The sequence below is a fragment of the Geotrypetes seraphini genome, chromosome 11 (genome assembly GCF_902459505.1).
Source record: "Geotrypetes seraphini chromosome 11, aGeoSer1.1, whole genome shotgun sequence".
Lineage (NCBI taxonomy): Eukaryota > Metazoa > Chordata > Amphibia > Gymnophiona > Dermophiidae > Geotrypetes > Geotrypetes seraphini.
The window spans coordinates 129,000,768-129,016,556 of NC_047094.1; the positions used below are offsets into that span (position 1 = coordinate 129,000,768).

The 15,789-nt window shown below is 42.2% G+C and overlaps 1 protein-coding gene across 5 annotated transcripts in view; it reads right to left on the reverse strand.

Annotated features, from left to right (window-relative positions):
* Positions 1–15,789, reverse strand: part of GRAMD1A (GRAM domain containing 1A) — a 275,350-nt gene that overhangs the window by 258,748 nt on the left and 813 nt on the right. The gene's annotated exons all lie outside the window — the stretch shown is intronic.

Sequence of the window (15,789 nt, forward strand, 5' to 3'; positions counted from 1 at the left end):
TCCTGTCCTTTGAGGGAAGGGATAGATAAAAGTAATAAATATCTCATGATATCCTTAGATGTCTCTGGGGCATTTGACACTGTAAATTTGGAAATTTTATTAGTGAAATTGAAACAATTAGGTTTAGCAGGAGATGTATTAAAATGGTTCACATCTTATCTAAATGAAAGAGCTTTAAGGGTGTCAAGAATAGTGGAAGTTAAAAAGGAGTCCACAAGGGTCTGCATATCGACAATGCTGTTTAACCACGGGCCTCATGGGGGAAGAAATTTAAAGAGATAGGTGTGCAATACAGAATATATGCTGATGATATTCTGTTCTTCCCGATAAAAGACATCCCTAATATAGATCTTTGCTTGCAAAAGTATATGGAAATGATCGGAAGTTTGATGAGTGAACATGATTTGAAATTGAATGTTAACAAAATGGAGGTAATGGTGGTGAAAGGTCAAAGAGACAATTTTGAGTTGAAAAATGTGGTTGTTATGGGGAAAAAAACTGCCGGTTAAAAAAAGAGATGACTGTCATGAAAGTGTGCTTAGATAGAACATAAGAACATAAGCAATGCCTCTGCCGGGTCAGACCCGAGGTCCATCGCGCCCAGCAGTCCGCTCACGCGGCGGCCCAACAGGTCCAGGACCTTGTGCAGCAATCCTCTATCTATACCCCTCTATCCCCTTTTTCAACAGAAATTGTCCAATCCTTTCTTAAACCCCATTACCGTACTCTGCCCTATTACGTCCGTCTGGAAGCGCATTCCAGGTATCCACCACCCCCGCTGAGTAAAGAAAAACTTCCTAGCATTTGTTTTGAATCTATCCCCTTCCAATTTTCCGAATGCCTTTTGTTCTTTTATGTTTGAAAATTTGAAGAATCTATCTCTCTCTACTTTCTCTATGCCCTTCATGATCTTGTAGGTTTCTATCATGTCTCCTCTGAGTCTCCGCTTTTCCAAGGAGAAGAGCTCTAGCCTCTCCAGTCTTTCAGTGTATGAAAGGTTTTCCATGCCCTTAATCATTCGTGTCGCTCTTCTCTGGACCCTCTCAAGTATTGCCATATCCTTCTTGAGGTACGGTGACCAATACTGAACACAAGTACTCCAGGTGCGGGCGCACCATTGCCCGATACAACGGCAGGAATGACTTCCTTTTGTTCTGGTCATAATACCATTTTTAATAATACCCAACATTCTGTTTGCCTTCTTCGCGGCTGCTGCGCATTGCGCCGTTGACTTCATTGTTGTATCCACCAATACACCCAAATCTCTTTCAAGGTTACTTCCCTCTAATAACTAATCCCCCCATTTGTAGCTGAACATCAGGTTTTTCTCCCTATATGCATGACCTTGCATTTCCCTACATTGAATTTCATCTGCCATTTATTCGCCCACTCCTCTCAGTTTGTTTAGGTCCCTTTGTAGGTCCTCACACTCTTCCGTAGTTCTAACCCTTCTACAGAGTTTAGTGTCGTCCGCAAATTTATAACTTCACATTTCGTCCCCGTTTCCAGGTCATTATAAATATATTGAACAGCAGCGGTCCAAGTACAGACCCCTGCGGAACTCCGCTCGTGACTTTCCTCCAGCCCGAGTAGTGACCCTTTACTCCAACCCTCTGGTCTCCTGCCTGCCACACAGTGTTTAATCCATCTGTATACGTCCCCATTCCACCCCGTGGTTCCATAGCTTCCTAAGCAGCCGCTCATGGGGGTACTTTGTCAAAGGCCTTTTGGAAGTCAAGGTAAATGATGTCTACAGGTTCCCCTTTGTCCAACTGGCTGTTTACCCCCTCAAAGAAGTGCAGTAAGTTTGTTTGGCACGATCTTCCCTTGCAGAAGCCATGTTGGCTCGCTTTCATCAGCCCATTTTTTTTCGATGTGCTCACAGATGCTATCCTTTATCAGTGCTTCTACCATCTTGCCTGGAACCAATGTCAAACTTACCGGCCTATTAGTTTCCCGGGTCTCCTCTTGACCCCTTTTTTAAAGATAGGTGTAACATTTGCTATCTTCCAGTCCTCCGGAATCTCTCCAGTTTTCAGGGATAGGTTGCAAACTATTTGGAGTATTTCCGCTATCTCATTTCTTAGTTCTTTTAGTACCCTAGGGTGGATTCCGTCCGGGCCTGGTGATTTGTCACTTTTCAATCTATCTATCTGTTGGAGGACATCCTCATGGCTCACCTCTATTGCTGACAGTTTTTCTTCTTGGTCACCATGGAAGATCACGTCGGGTTCCGGTACACTGGATGTGTCCTCGCTTGTGAAGACTGACGAGAAGAATTTGTTTAACCTGTCGGCTACCTCTTTTTGCTCCTTTATCACTCCCTTTTCGTCTCCATCATCCAACGGTCCTACTTCCTCCCTCGCTGGTTTCTTCCCCTTAACATATCTGAAGAATGATTTGAAGTTTTTTGCCTCCCTGACCAGTTTCTCTTCGTATTCTCTTTTCGCTCTCCTAACCACTTGATGACATTCTCTTTGGTGTTTCCTGTGTTCATTCCAGTTTTCCCCAGTTTGGTCCTTTTTCCATTTCCGGAATGATTTTTTCTTGTCTCCTATCGCTTTCTTCACCTCGTCGTTTATCCATGCGGGGTTTTTTGTTCGGTTTTTTTTGCACCCTTTTCTAAATCTGGGGATGTACATATGTTGTGCTTCTTGCACTGTGCCCTTGAATAGAGACCAGGCTTGCTCTACAGTTTCTGTTTTCCTTGAGCTGTTTCTAAGTTTTTTTTTAACCATTGCTCTCATAGCATCATAGTTTCCTTTCTTGAAGTTGAACGTTGTCACTGTGGTTCTCTTCCCTTTTGCTGTACTTACTCCTAATTTGTACTGGATCATGTTGTGATCGCTGTTTCCTAGTGGTCCTACTACTTCCACTTCTTTTGCAGGTCCCCCTATTCCGTTTAGGATTAGGTCAAGAGTGGCATATCCTCTTGTTGGTTCCTTGACAAGCTGCTCCATAAAGCAGTCCCTCACAGCCTCTAAGAATTCTGTTTCCCTCGCACAGTTTGAGTTTCATAGCTGTTTCACAATGGAAAACCAAATATTAAAAATAATCAAGGTGGGATACATGCAACTTCGAATGCTTTATAGATTGAAGCCAATATTATCAACACACAATTTCCGTACTGTGGTTCAGACATTGATCCTGAATAGGGTGGATTATTGTAAATCACTATACTTAGGAGTTGTGAAAGGGAAGTTGAGGTCTTTGCAAATGCTTATCAACTCTGCTGCAAGATTAATCACAGGGGTTCCTAGGAGTACCCATATAACTCCTGTGTGGAAGAAACTACACTGGTTACCTATGCAACAAAGAGTGCAGTTTAAGATTGTTGCGATACTATATCAGACATTGTGTCATGCTTCCCCAAAGATCTTACAATAATTTTTTCAGATCTATAAACTGAGAAGAGAGCTTAGAGATGTAAATGGGATGAAATTAAGTTTGGAGGGTAGAATGTCGACTATGCGTGCTAGGATTGGAGCATCAATGATATCTGTGGCTGGTGTACAACTATGGAATAACCAACAGAAACTGCAGGCAATGTACAAGATGCAGGCAGGATTTACTGTACCCAATTAAAATGCAGTAATATAAAAACCTTTTTACCAACCAAGGGACCCGACACGGTCCGTGTTTCAGACAGTACACCTTCGTCAGGGGTCCATAAGGTATAAGATATACTGCAAAGAATAAGGGTAACAACAAATGCCTTCTGGCAGTGACCCTTAGCGAATTGAACACACAGGCATTTGTTGTTACCCTTATTCTTTGCGGTATATCTTAAACCTTATTTACCATTGACCCCTGACGAAGGTGTACTGTCCGAAACACGGACAGTGTCGGGTCCTGCCTGCATCTTGTACATTGCTTGCAGTTTCTGTTGGTTTTTCCGTTTTGGTGATTTTTTACTGCAGCTTCAGTTGGATTTTTTCTGTTGTTGTACAACTATGGAATGCCTTGCCTGGTATCCTGCGGTTTTGTATGGGGAGAATGAATTTTAAGAAAATGCTGAAAACTTAATTGTTTGCTAATGCCTTTTTATGCTAAGATGTATTTCAGTTGATAATTGCCTTCTACTTTTTTTTTTCCTGACATCGAAGTATGATTTAAGCTTGTTTGTACTTCTGAATTGATCAAATTTGTACTCTATCCCTATTATAACAGGGATGATTTAACGATGTTGTCTTGATATGTCTATGCTATACGTGATAATCGGAGGGAAACAAGATTCTATGTATGTCATATGGAAACTGCATAGTTGTATGCAGGATATAAATTTTTTAATAAATAAAGAAATAAATTTAAAAAGAAAAGAATACATTTAAGGTTAAAGACAAGAGGGCAGTGAGGGAAATCATATTAAAAGTTGAATGGGATCAATAAAGATATCGGCTAGGGTAGACCCAGAGATCATTTAGCATTCATATGCATATTTAATGAGGAAACATTTAAGGTTTCCCTTAAATTTATCTAAATTTTGTTCAGCCCTTATATGTAAAGGTAACGAGTTCCAGATTGTAGGGGCTGTGGTTGCAAATGAAGAAGCCCTACGAGTACTAATGATTTTTAAAGATGTAACGTGAAGAACGTGCTGAGATGCTGATCTTAAGGTTCTTGAAGGATCATGAAGAATGAGAAACTTATGAATGAAGGCAGGTTCTTTGGTGTATAAGGTTTTAAAGGAAATTAAAGCAATTTTATATGTAATTTGATGAGAAACTGGTAACCAATGTGCACTCTTTACCGGGGGGGGGGGGGGGGGTAACGTGATCAAATTTCTTCTTCATTATCATTTTTATGGCAGTGTTTTGTATTAATTGTAGATGTTGGATGTCTTTGACAGACACCTTTATATAATGAGTTACAGTAATCGAGCTTGGAAATACTAAGAGGCTGCCTCACTCAGAGGCTGCAGATGTTCCTGTTTGGGCACAGGAGAAGTTAGATTGTGGGAAAAGGTACACTGAAATTTTGTTGAGGCCGAAGATCTTCAACCACAACACAGCATCCAGTACTTCCTCCAACAACAGAACTAGTGTCTAAGATGGAGGAGAGGGGTCTGAGTGGACCTATCTCTTCAGCATGTGGCTCTCCAGCTTGGTCAGATGCTAAACCAGAGGGCTCCAGTAGGCTAACTGTAGACTCTTGGGCCCTAACTAAGATTTAAAAGCCTGTAGCACCAGTGGCAGCCTCTTACATTACTGTGAAATTTAGCCATAAATGTGCATTTTTCTCTATCGTAGACATGACTAATGATTTTCGGAATTTACCCCTTGCCTCTGAATGCCAGGACATGACAGGGCAGACAAAAGATGACACATCTAGCCTGCACCTGACTTCTGCACCGCAGTGCCCACTCCTCAGAATGCAGTGGGACTCAGGTGGCAGACATGTGGTCAAGGTTGGCTTGAATGGAACATGGATAAAGTTTGCTCTAAGTGACCTTGAGGATGCTGCTAATTTAAAATGTTTTTTTTGTTTGGGGGTTTTTTTCCTTTTCCTTAGCAGCAGTTCGGATTTACACATAGCCATCCCAGACCAGTTTTGGCACAGAGATATTTCTCATGTTTTCCAAAGATCCTCTTTATCACTGCAGAGATAAAGACGCTCCAAAGAGACATTAGCTTTATGCCTTTTCTGAATATGAGATGGTTATGATATGCATTATTTATACTACTCATGTGTTCATCTTTGTTTTGTTTTTCTATAACAATGTGTTTATTTGCAGAGTTAAATTCAGCTCTGAATACTTGACAGATGGAAGAATAGTTTCACGCCTAAAACTGTGTTTTCTGTTTTGTCTGTGCCATGTGGTCTATGTGTTGTCTATTTGTTTTAGTTTAGGGGGTACCCCAGGATATATAACATTGGCCATTTCTAGAGCTCTTTTCCCATTTTTTTTTTTTTTTTTACTAGCCCAATTGCGCAACGTTCTTTTTACCTATAGTTCCATAGCCTAGGTGTAGCTTAGTTAAGGGTTATATTTTTAAGAAAAGGTTTTACTATATACAGTGTTTATTCCATGGTCCTCACTAGATATGATCCATTCAGTATACATTTTCTGACATTATTTTTTTTTTAATACAATCAGTACATAATTATGGTCTCTCTGAAGTGCCATAATAGTTATATGCAGCATACAAAAACATATCTTTTTGAAATGTCCGATTAAGAACCTTAAGTATTGTCTCTCTTTTGTCATACCTATACCAAGTAAATGCATTAATATTGTCACATGTTGCCACATTCAGTACAAGCAATCTGGTGTCTCTCTCTCTATATATATACATTCAGTACAGGCAACGTGGTTTCTCTCTCTTATTTGGATGACACTGGAGTACAGCTGCTGAATGATATCTGGACTCCTTTCAAGCCGGTGTATCCCTCCCTGTATGCACAGACATCATTTCATCCCAAGGGGTGAACTTTACCAGTTTCAAGTGACTTGACAGATCCTGTGCAGACATCATTTCATCCCAAGTATACATCTCACCAGTTTAAAGAGACAGTCAGCTCCTACTGGACTAATTCATCTTTCTGCACCCTGATTGCACAGACTTCTCTACTTCTTCACACATGCTATATCACCTCAGAGCTGGACAGTCTTGTTTTCACCTGTTCTTTCCACAAACTGTTTCCTGTTCATTGGATCTACGGATTCATGACAGCCGCCTTCCTAAGAACGCTTTGCTGTACAGGTCAACCTATTTACTAAATAATACCTAGTGTAGTCATTCACCTCTGTCCTCCATCAGCATTAATGGGACAACCTACTCCACACCTCTGGTAACTAATGATTCTATGGACATTCCAGACTTTATTTCATATGCTGTGCATCCACAACCTCTTGGTATGGGGAACGAGACATTTCAAAAGCTGCTGAATTTTACAGAACTCCATGCCTATATTGAACAACTTAAGAAAACCTCCAAAGAAGTGAATCATACCGTCACTTTTGAAAATGGACAGATTGCACATTTGCTACGAGACGCTCATGTCTCAGTTTGGGAACTTTTCTTTGGGTATTCGCCCACTGCAAACCAGCGTTTTAATTAATCGTATCATTGTTATGATTTTCCTTTGCTATAAAATGAAGCACATGTACATTTCTTTACAACGCATATCCCACAAAGTTCCTTCTAGCTTTTAAGACAGTTATACATGAATTTCCAGTATCTTCTCTGACATTTCTTAATTTGGCTAATTTGGTTCAAATTTGGTTAATTTAGCATGGCCTATTGCATTGCATACATTACATTACATTAGGGATTTCTATTCCGCCATTACCTTGTGGTTCAAGGCGGCTTACAAAAGATTTATAAACAGGGTTACAATGGGATAACAATAGAATTGCTAGAGTGGTAGAGAGTAGATCTTTTAACATTTCTTTGGTAGTTAAGAACAGGGAGGCTTAACAGAAGATTTATAAACTACAATTGTCCTTGCTATGATAGTAAAGGGTAGATCCTTTGTCTATTATTAGTGTTGTTGAGAGTACGTGAGGTTAGGGCTGTTTCAGGAATTTCTTGAAAAGTATGGTTTTTAGTTCTTTTCTGAATGTCTTGTAGTCTGGGGTGGACATCAGAAGGTTGGAAATCTAGTTGTCTAGTCTTGCTGCTTGAGTGGCTAGGAGGCCGTCGTGTAGTTTTGATTGTTTTACTTCTTTGATCGGGGGGGGGGAATGAATGGGGAGTGTGTTTTTCTGTGTCTGGTTGTGGATGCTGGGATGAGGCGGTTGTTCAGGTAGGACGGGCTGTCTCCGTTAAGAGTTTTAAATAACATGCAGTAGAATTTGAATTGTATTCTTTCTTGGATTGGTAGCCAATGTGAGTTGATGTAGGCTTCTGTGATATGGTCATGTTTTCTCAATGAGTAGATGAGTCTTAAAGCTGTATTTTGGATTGTTTGTAGTTGTTTGGTCATAAAGGTTGGGCATGGGAGGTAGAGGATGTTGCAATAGTCCAGTAGTCCTAGGATTAGGGATTGTACTATAAGCTGGAATTGTGTTCTTTCAAAGAATTTCCGAATTTGTCTGAGATTTCTCATGATAGCGAAGGATTTCTGTATTGTGTTGTTTATTTGCGGTTGCATGGTACAGCATCTGTCTATAGTTATTCCTAGTAGTTTTATGGTGGTTTGGATGGGGTAGTTGATTGAGTTGAGTTCTAGGTTGGCTATGGTTTGGATTTTGTTATTTTCAAAGAGAATGAATTTGGTTTTGTCTGGATTGAGTTTAAGTTTGTGATCTTTCATCCAGGTCGTAATGGAGTCTAGTGTTCGTTGTAGTGTTTTGGTCAGGGAGGACGTTGATTGATCATAGGGTAAGAGAATGGTAATGTCATCCGCGTAATTGTAGGTGGTTATGCCTAGATTGTCTAGATGTGTTCCGAGAGAGGCAGTGTATAGGTTGAAGAGGGTAGGGGATAGTGGGGACCCTGTGGTATTCCGCAGGGGCTTGACCAAGGTTTTGATTTTTCTTTGTTAGATTTTACACTGTAGGTTCTGGATTTTAGGAAACCTTCGAACCAAGAGTATACTTTGTCTGAGATACCTATTGTATCCAATATTTGCAGAAGGATATTGTGGTCTACTAGATCGAATGCTGCAGTTAGTATGAGAAGTATTTTTTTTCCTGTGCTTAGTTGTTGTCTGATTGTATCCATGAGGGAGCCAAGTAGTGTCTCTGTGCTGTAGTTTGTTCTGAAGCCGGATTGCATGGGGTGGAGTAGGTTATGGTCATCCAGATAGTTGGTGAGGAGTTTGGCTACTAGGCCTTCTGTGAGTTTGACATATAGTGGTATTGAGGCAATAGGTCTGAAGTTGGATGGTTGATCTGGTGGACCTTTTGGGTCTTTTTGGATTGGGGTGATGATGATTTCGCTGAGGACCGAGGGGAAAATGCCGTCTTTGAGCGTGGATTGAATCCATTGTAGAAGTAGAGTACAGAATTTTACACTGGAAGTAGTAAGGAGATATGAAGGGCAGTGGTTGAGGTCACAGGAGGCGTGGCTGTATTTTTTGTAGAGATAGTTGAGTTCGGACCATTGTATATTGGGGAAATGTGACCAAGTTCTGTCTGCTGCAGTTGAATCTTTGTCTGTGGGGTGAGTTGTGATTATGTTTAGGAGGGATGGGGTAACATTGAGGGTGGCTCTGGCGTTTGTGATTTTGTTCTTGAAGTGTTCTGCCAGGAGGGTAGCTGAGGAGGGAGGGGTATTATTAGTGGTTGTGTAGGGTTTGGTATCTGTGAGGTCTTTTAAGATTTGAAATAGTTTTTTGGAGTCTTGGGTTTCTGTGCCTATAAGATTTGTGTAATGAGTTTTTCTCTTGTCCTTTAGTAGAAGTTTGTAATGTTTGTTGATTTTTTTCCAAGCGATTTTAGTTTGATCTAGGTTTGTTTTTCTCCATTTTCTTTCTAGTCTTCTACACTGTTTTTTGAGTTGGAGCAGTTCATTGTCGAACCATTGGTCTGATCTCCTGCTGGTTCTGGTTTTGGTTTGTAATGGGGCTAGTTCATCAAGGATTAAAAGTTTCAAGTTTCAAGTTTATTAAAATTTTTGATTATTCGCTTAATTTTACTTCAAAGCGATGATTGGTTGAAGGATGTTGGTTGATAGATTTTTCCAATGAGAGATGAAGTCTGTTGGGTCGCAGTCTTGGATTGTTTCATCTACTTTTGGCCAGAAAGTGGTTGGCTCGATATGTTTGCGTGAGATGTATGTTATTTTTTTGGATTGAGGTGTAGTCTTAGTCTTGGTCCAGTTGAGTTTGAAGTTGTATGTGTAGTGGTCTGACCAGAGGGAGGGGGACCAGGTTCCGTTGGGAGTTAGGATTGCTGGGGTGGATGTTTGGGTCAGACATAATATATGATATCATATCTCATACTATTCATGATGGCATCCTTGGTACCTTTATACCTGAACCTCCTGAGAAAGTTTCCTGCATCCCTTATGCACAGTTCATTCGCTCAACGACGGGTAAGATATAGCATCTTAGGTTTCCCCGCCCAGATAACTGTACAACCTAAGACAGAGGTTTGAATTCATAATTGGAACTGTTTATCTTCATAGCTTGGAGATTCTGCAGACAGGGGACGTGAATGTTGGAGCCGGTAAGAGAGGCATCTGCGAAGGGCAAACTGGCTGTTTACAGAAGGGTACAGCAAGCTTGCCTTCATTTCAAAGAATAAAAATAAAAATGAAAAAGTATGGGAGATGTCAGCCTAGCAATCAGCATTTTGATTGCCCTAACAATATCAGCAAAGGCCTATGGGAAATTATATCAATCTGACTCTGGAATGTTGATGCAGATAGACCGTAAGTGCTCATGCGCAGAATTCACATACAGAAAGCATCCAGGCAGACTGTTTCAAACAGCCCTAATTAAGTCATGCTTAAAAGGTAACAAACGAACTTGCAGCTAAGAGGTGCGAAGAGGTGTTAAGAAGATGTGTTAATGTCTGGTGCTTAAGATGGACAGCTTAGGATGTACAATGGATCCAGGTGCACATATATTGTTAGAGAAATACTGGAAATTACATTTGACTCCAGTCTATTTTTCTCCAGTCTAGCCCACCTCACTTCCCTTCCTGGTCAGTGAAACTAACTATTGTTTCAGACAGTTTACTAAGGATGGGGATGCTTAACTTCAATAGATTCTATTGAAGTTCAATAGATTCTATATTTAGAATAAGATTCCAAGCTATAAAAGCCCCCTTCCTCTTGCTCTATCTCTGGAACATGAAGCTGGGAACATCACCCCCCCTTTTCTCTCTCTACTTCTCTCTCTACCTTTCTGTCCTCACAGCACCTATTCTCTCTCATTCACAAGAGCACAGAAGCATTCTTTGTAATTGTAAAACTTATATCTCTCATTAATTGTAATGCTTAATTATAACTTTTATGAATCTTGCTTTCTCTGCACAATATATCTATTCTTTATGCAAACTCTGTTAGTGGTCTTTGGCTGTGTGTCTCCTCTGAACACTATAAAACAAAGTTAAAAATGACACAAGATGGAAATCTAAATGGGAAATGTGATCCAAAGTAATACACATAACACACAATACACAATGGTGCGCCCACATCTGGAGTACTGCATCCAATATTGGTCGCCGTACCTTAAGAAGGATATGGCAATACTCGAGAGGGTTCAGAAAAGAGCGACGCGATTGATAAGAGGCATAGAAAACCTTTCATATGCTGAAAGATTAGAGAAACTAGGGCTCTTTTCTCTTATGGAACAACAGGGCTACTCCACGTTGCCTTCCGGTAAAAGAGGATACCATCTCCCCTATCCAGTCCACCTTCAACTTAAAGTGCTCGATCTAATCGGAGATGCGTCTCCTGTAGTAACAGGATATCAACTTTTAGTTTCCTGCAGTAGGCAAGCACCTTTGAACGTTTGACAGTGTGCACATTCAGTGTGGCTATTCGTTTGACTATTCAGTGTGGCTATTCGTTTGACAGTGTGCACATTCAGTGTGGCTATTCGGATAGTATCAGCCATGCCTGGCCTGTCAGTGAAAGGAAGACTGCAAGGAGATTGACAGAGAAAAGTTCAAGGGTGGGCCTCCCAGCCAGAATCCCCCTCGAATCATTATATCGCGGTTAGACTCTAAGCATAGAAGAAGGAACCCCACAAGTAATAAACTCCAGAAGCTTCTGCCCTCTCCCAGCTCTCTACCAGCCCACACCCTCCTCCACCCCTCCCCCAAACTCACAAGCATCCACAACCTCCAGCCCTATCCATCCTCTCCCTTACCCATTGAAACCCCAATCCAGCACCCAACACACACACACAGCAACCCCACCACTGACAACAATCCCATCCAGATAACATGCACACCCCCGTCCCACCATCATACAATACATTTGTCATAATAACCCCACAGCACATAGAAAACGAGTAGAGCAATAAACAGAAACAGTCTGTCTGTCCCATAGCATGTAGTAATAGTAGTAAAGTAAACCACATGCAGTTCAGATGCATGATACAGAAGCCTGCAATCTTGTGCACTCCAGCTGCTCCAAACCATCAAACGTACCTTAATGCAGGTTGGGCCCCACATCAAGAACGCAGCATAGGCACCTTATACCTTGTCCAGGGTCCCAGATCCGTATTCTGACAGGAAGAAAAGCACTCAGACCTCTGTGCGGGAAAAGGATGGCAATCACAGGAGCCCAGCCAGGCCCACACAGGCACTTCTGTGGAAAGCAGGAAAGAAAAGAGAACCAACACAGGAACAAAAATCCAGGGGCACAAGGCTAAAGCCTCCCTGCCAAGGCTGGAAACAGACCCAGGTCCTCCAATGGCGCTCAACTATGCAGGAGTAGGTAAGTGTCTGCCGCATAAGTCAGAAAGAAGGAAGAAAGAAGAAGAGAAGCCAGAAAAACCCAAGGCAAGAAATGCAGCATCAAGGAGAAGAAGGAAGAGACTGCAAAAATCAATCGTCGAATCTTCTCCGGCTTGTTAGCAGTGAAGGTGCGGTTGTTGTACGCGATACGCACCTTTGTCGGGTACTGGAGGGCAAATTTGATGCCTTTCGTGTATAGCTGCGAGAAACACGGGGTCATCACCCGCCTTTGGTCTGCTACCTTCTGGGAGAAGTCTTGGAAGAGCAGGATCCTGGCTCAAGTGAGCGTGATTTCTTGAACAGGTCCAACAATTTAGCCTTGATTGCATAATTGTGAAACCAGGCGAGCACTGCTCTCGGCTTAGCTCTTTCTTCTCGCTCTCTGTGCCGCACCACGCGGTGTATCCACTGCACAATTATGGGCCTCTCTGTCCCTGGCAAACCCAGGGCATGGGGCAGCCACATTTCCTTAAACTGAAGGAAGGCATCATCATCGGGCAAGCTCTCTGGCAAGCCCACGATCCTGATGTTTTTCCGGCGGCTACGGTTCTCGTGATCGTCCAGCAAAGTTTTAACTTGTTCTTCCGCCGTGTGGAGGCACCCCTCCGAGTAGACTTCCCGGTCTTCCTGCGCGGAGACACGCTCTTCGAGCTGCTGGATTTGAGTTGCATGTCCCGCCATCGCACTCTTCACCTCTTCTATGGAAGTGAAGATTTTGGCGAGCTTGTCATCCAAAAATTGAGACATATTCCTTAGCGAGACCTGTAGGATGTCTTCTGGGGAACCAGGTGCCTTTTCCTCAGTTTGAGTCATCGCCATCTTGGCACTGGTAGCAGCAATTTTATCTCTGCCAGGCTGCAGTGTTTTTACTGGCATGCCAACAGATCCACACCCCAGATCTGGCCAAAACTCACCAAATACTGTATATGCCGCTCCAACTAAGAAAACAATTAGCTCCTTTAGAATAGAAATGTTCAGAGGGTAAACATAGTACGGTAAATGTAGAGGCGATTGGGCAGGCAGCACGGAGCTGAACACACAGATGTCCATTCAGGAACCAGCCATCATGTGACCTCCGGGAAATACTATTAAAACCAATAGGAAGAAAAAATGCACTTCTCTAATAATTCCTAGCATCTTGTTTGCTTTTATGACTGCCACCACACACTGGGCGGAAGGTTTAATCGTATTGTCTACAATGACACCCAGATCTTTTTCTTGGGTTCTGAACCCTAAAGTGGACCCTAGCTTCTAGTAACTATGATTTGGATTATTCTTCCCAAAGTACATTACTTTGCATTTGTCCATATTACATTTTATCTGCCATTTGGGTGCCCAGTCTTCTAATATCTTTGAACAATTTAGTGTCATCTGCAAATTTAATCACCTCACTTGTTCCAATTTCCAAATCATTTATAAATAAGTTAAATAGTATTGGTCCCAGTAAAGATCCCTGTGACACTCCACTATTTGCCCTCCATTGAGAAAAATGGCCATTTAATCCTAGATTTTCTGTCCGATAACCAATTCCTAATCCACAACTGAACGATGCCTCCTATCCCATGACTCTTTCATTTTCTCAAGAGTCTCTCTTGAGGAACTTTGTCAAACGGCTCACCTTTATCCATATGTTTATTCACACCTTCAAATAAATCAAACAAATTGATGAGGCAACACTTCCCTTAGCCAAACCCATGCTGATTCTGTCCCATTAAATCATATTCGCCTCCGTGTTCCCCAATTTTATTTTTTTTAATCATTTTGCCTGGCATTGGAGGCCACATTACAGTAAAGATGTGCGCAGAATTGAATCAGGATTATCTCGGGGCTCAAGGGTCTCTCGTACGAAGAGAGACTGAACAAATTGCAGCTCTACACTCTCGAGGAACGTAGGGAGAGGGGAGACATGATCAAAACATTTAAGTACCTCACGGGACGTGTCGAAGTGGAAGATGGTATTTTCTTTCTCAAGGGACCCTTGGCCAAAAGAGGGCACCCGCTCAAACTCAGGGGCAGAAAATTTCATGGCGACACCAGAAAGTATTTCTTCACAGAGAGAGTGGTTGATCATTGGAACAAGCTTCCAGTGCAGGTGATCGAGGCAGACAGCGTGCCAGACTTTAAGAATAAATGGGATACCCATGTAGGATCCCTACGAGGGTCAAGATAAGGAAATTGGGTCATTAGGGCATAGACAGGGGGTGGGTAAGCAGAGTGGGCAGACTTGATGGGCTGTAGCCCTTTTCTGCCGTCATCTTCTATGTTTCTATGTAAAAATTCAAACACAAATCAACTGTGGGCAATTCTTAGAGCCATCCAATTTAAATTATCACAGCCTGGAAAGAGTGACTGAAACACTGGTTATACTGGAGTGTACAATTAATTATCGCTGGGTTTTAATAAACTACAGAAGAGCTTCTTACTGCAGGCCAATGAGTTAAATGCTCCAACACTCAAAGGAATTGAATGAGCATTGGAGCATTTACCTCGCCTGCCTGTGGTAAGAAGCTCTTCCGCAGTTTAGTAAATGGAGACAGTGGCATAGTAAGGGGGGGGGCAGACCACTCAAGGTGCCATCTTGGTGGGGGTGCCAGCACCTCTCCACCCCATCCCCCACACCACGCTCATGCCCTCCCTTCCCCACCCTTGTACCTCTTTAAATCTTCGCCAGCGTAAGCAACTACTCTGGCCTGCTGCTCATGCCAGCCTGGCTCCCTCTGAAATCACTTCCATGTCATGGGGTCAAGAAGTGATGTCAGATGGAAAGCCAAAGCCAGTGTGAGCAGCAGGCCAGAGAAGCTGCTCGAGCTGGCAAAGATTTACAGAGGCACAGGGGTGGGAAGGACGACGCGAGTGTGGCCTGAGGGTAGTGCGGAAGGCACAGGAGGGGCGCCTTCTACCCTTGCTATACCAAAGGACCCCTATATAACTCCCAACCATGTACTGTCCAAGATCATAAATCAAATTGATAATTCCCTGTAGTCCATAAGCGCCTGGGCTTATGGACTACAATCTATAACACATGATTATCTCATGATCTGAAGCTGCGCAGTTATACAAGCCATAAAGAAAATAAATTTAATATTAATCATTGTTTCTTATCTATGAATGCACCATTTGAATAGCAAAAGAGGGGGAAGGGTGAGAAGGAGCTGCCCACTCAAAATTGTGCTCTACATAGAAATATATCTGTACATTCGCACCAATCACTTGCGACAGATAGGACGCAGACATGCAACAAGCCACTGAAAGTACCAGAGATAATTCACGATCACCAATACAGCCTCCTGAAAACCGAGGCGCACAAAAAAGTGACCCTCATAGCTACAACCTCCGGTTTGATTTTACAGTAATAGATGCACACTAGGTCTTTGCATCCATTGGTTTTCTCTAGGTCCCAAATAACAAAATCCGGGGATGGTGGATTA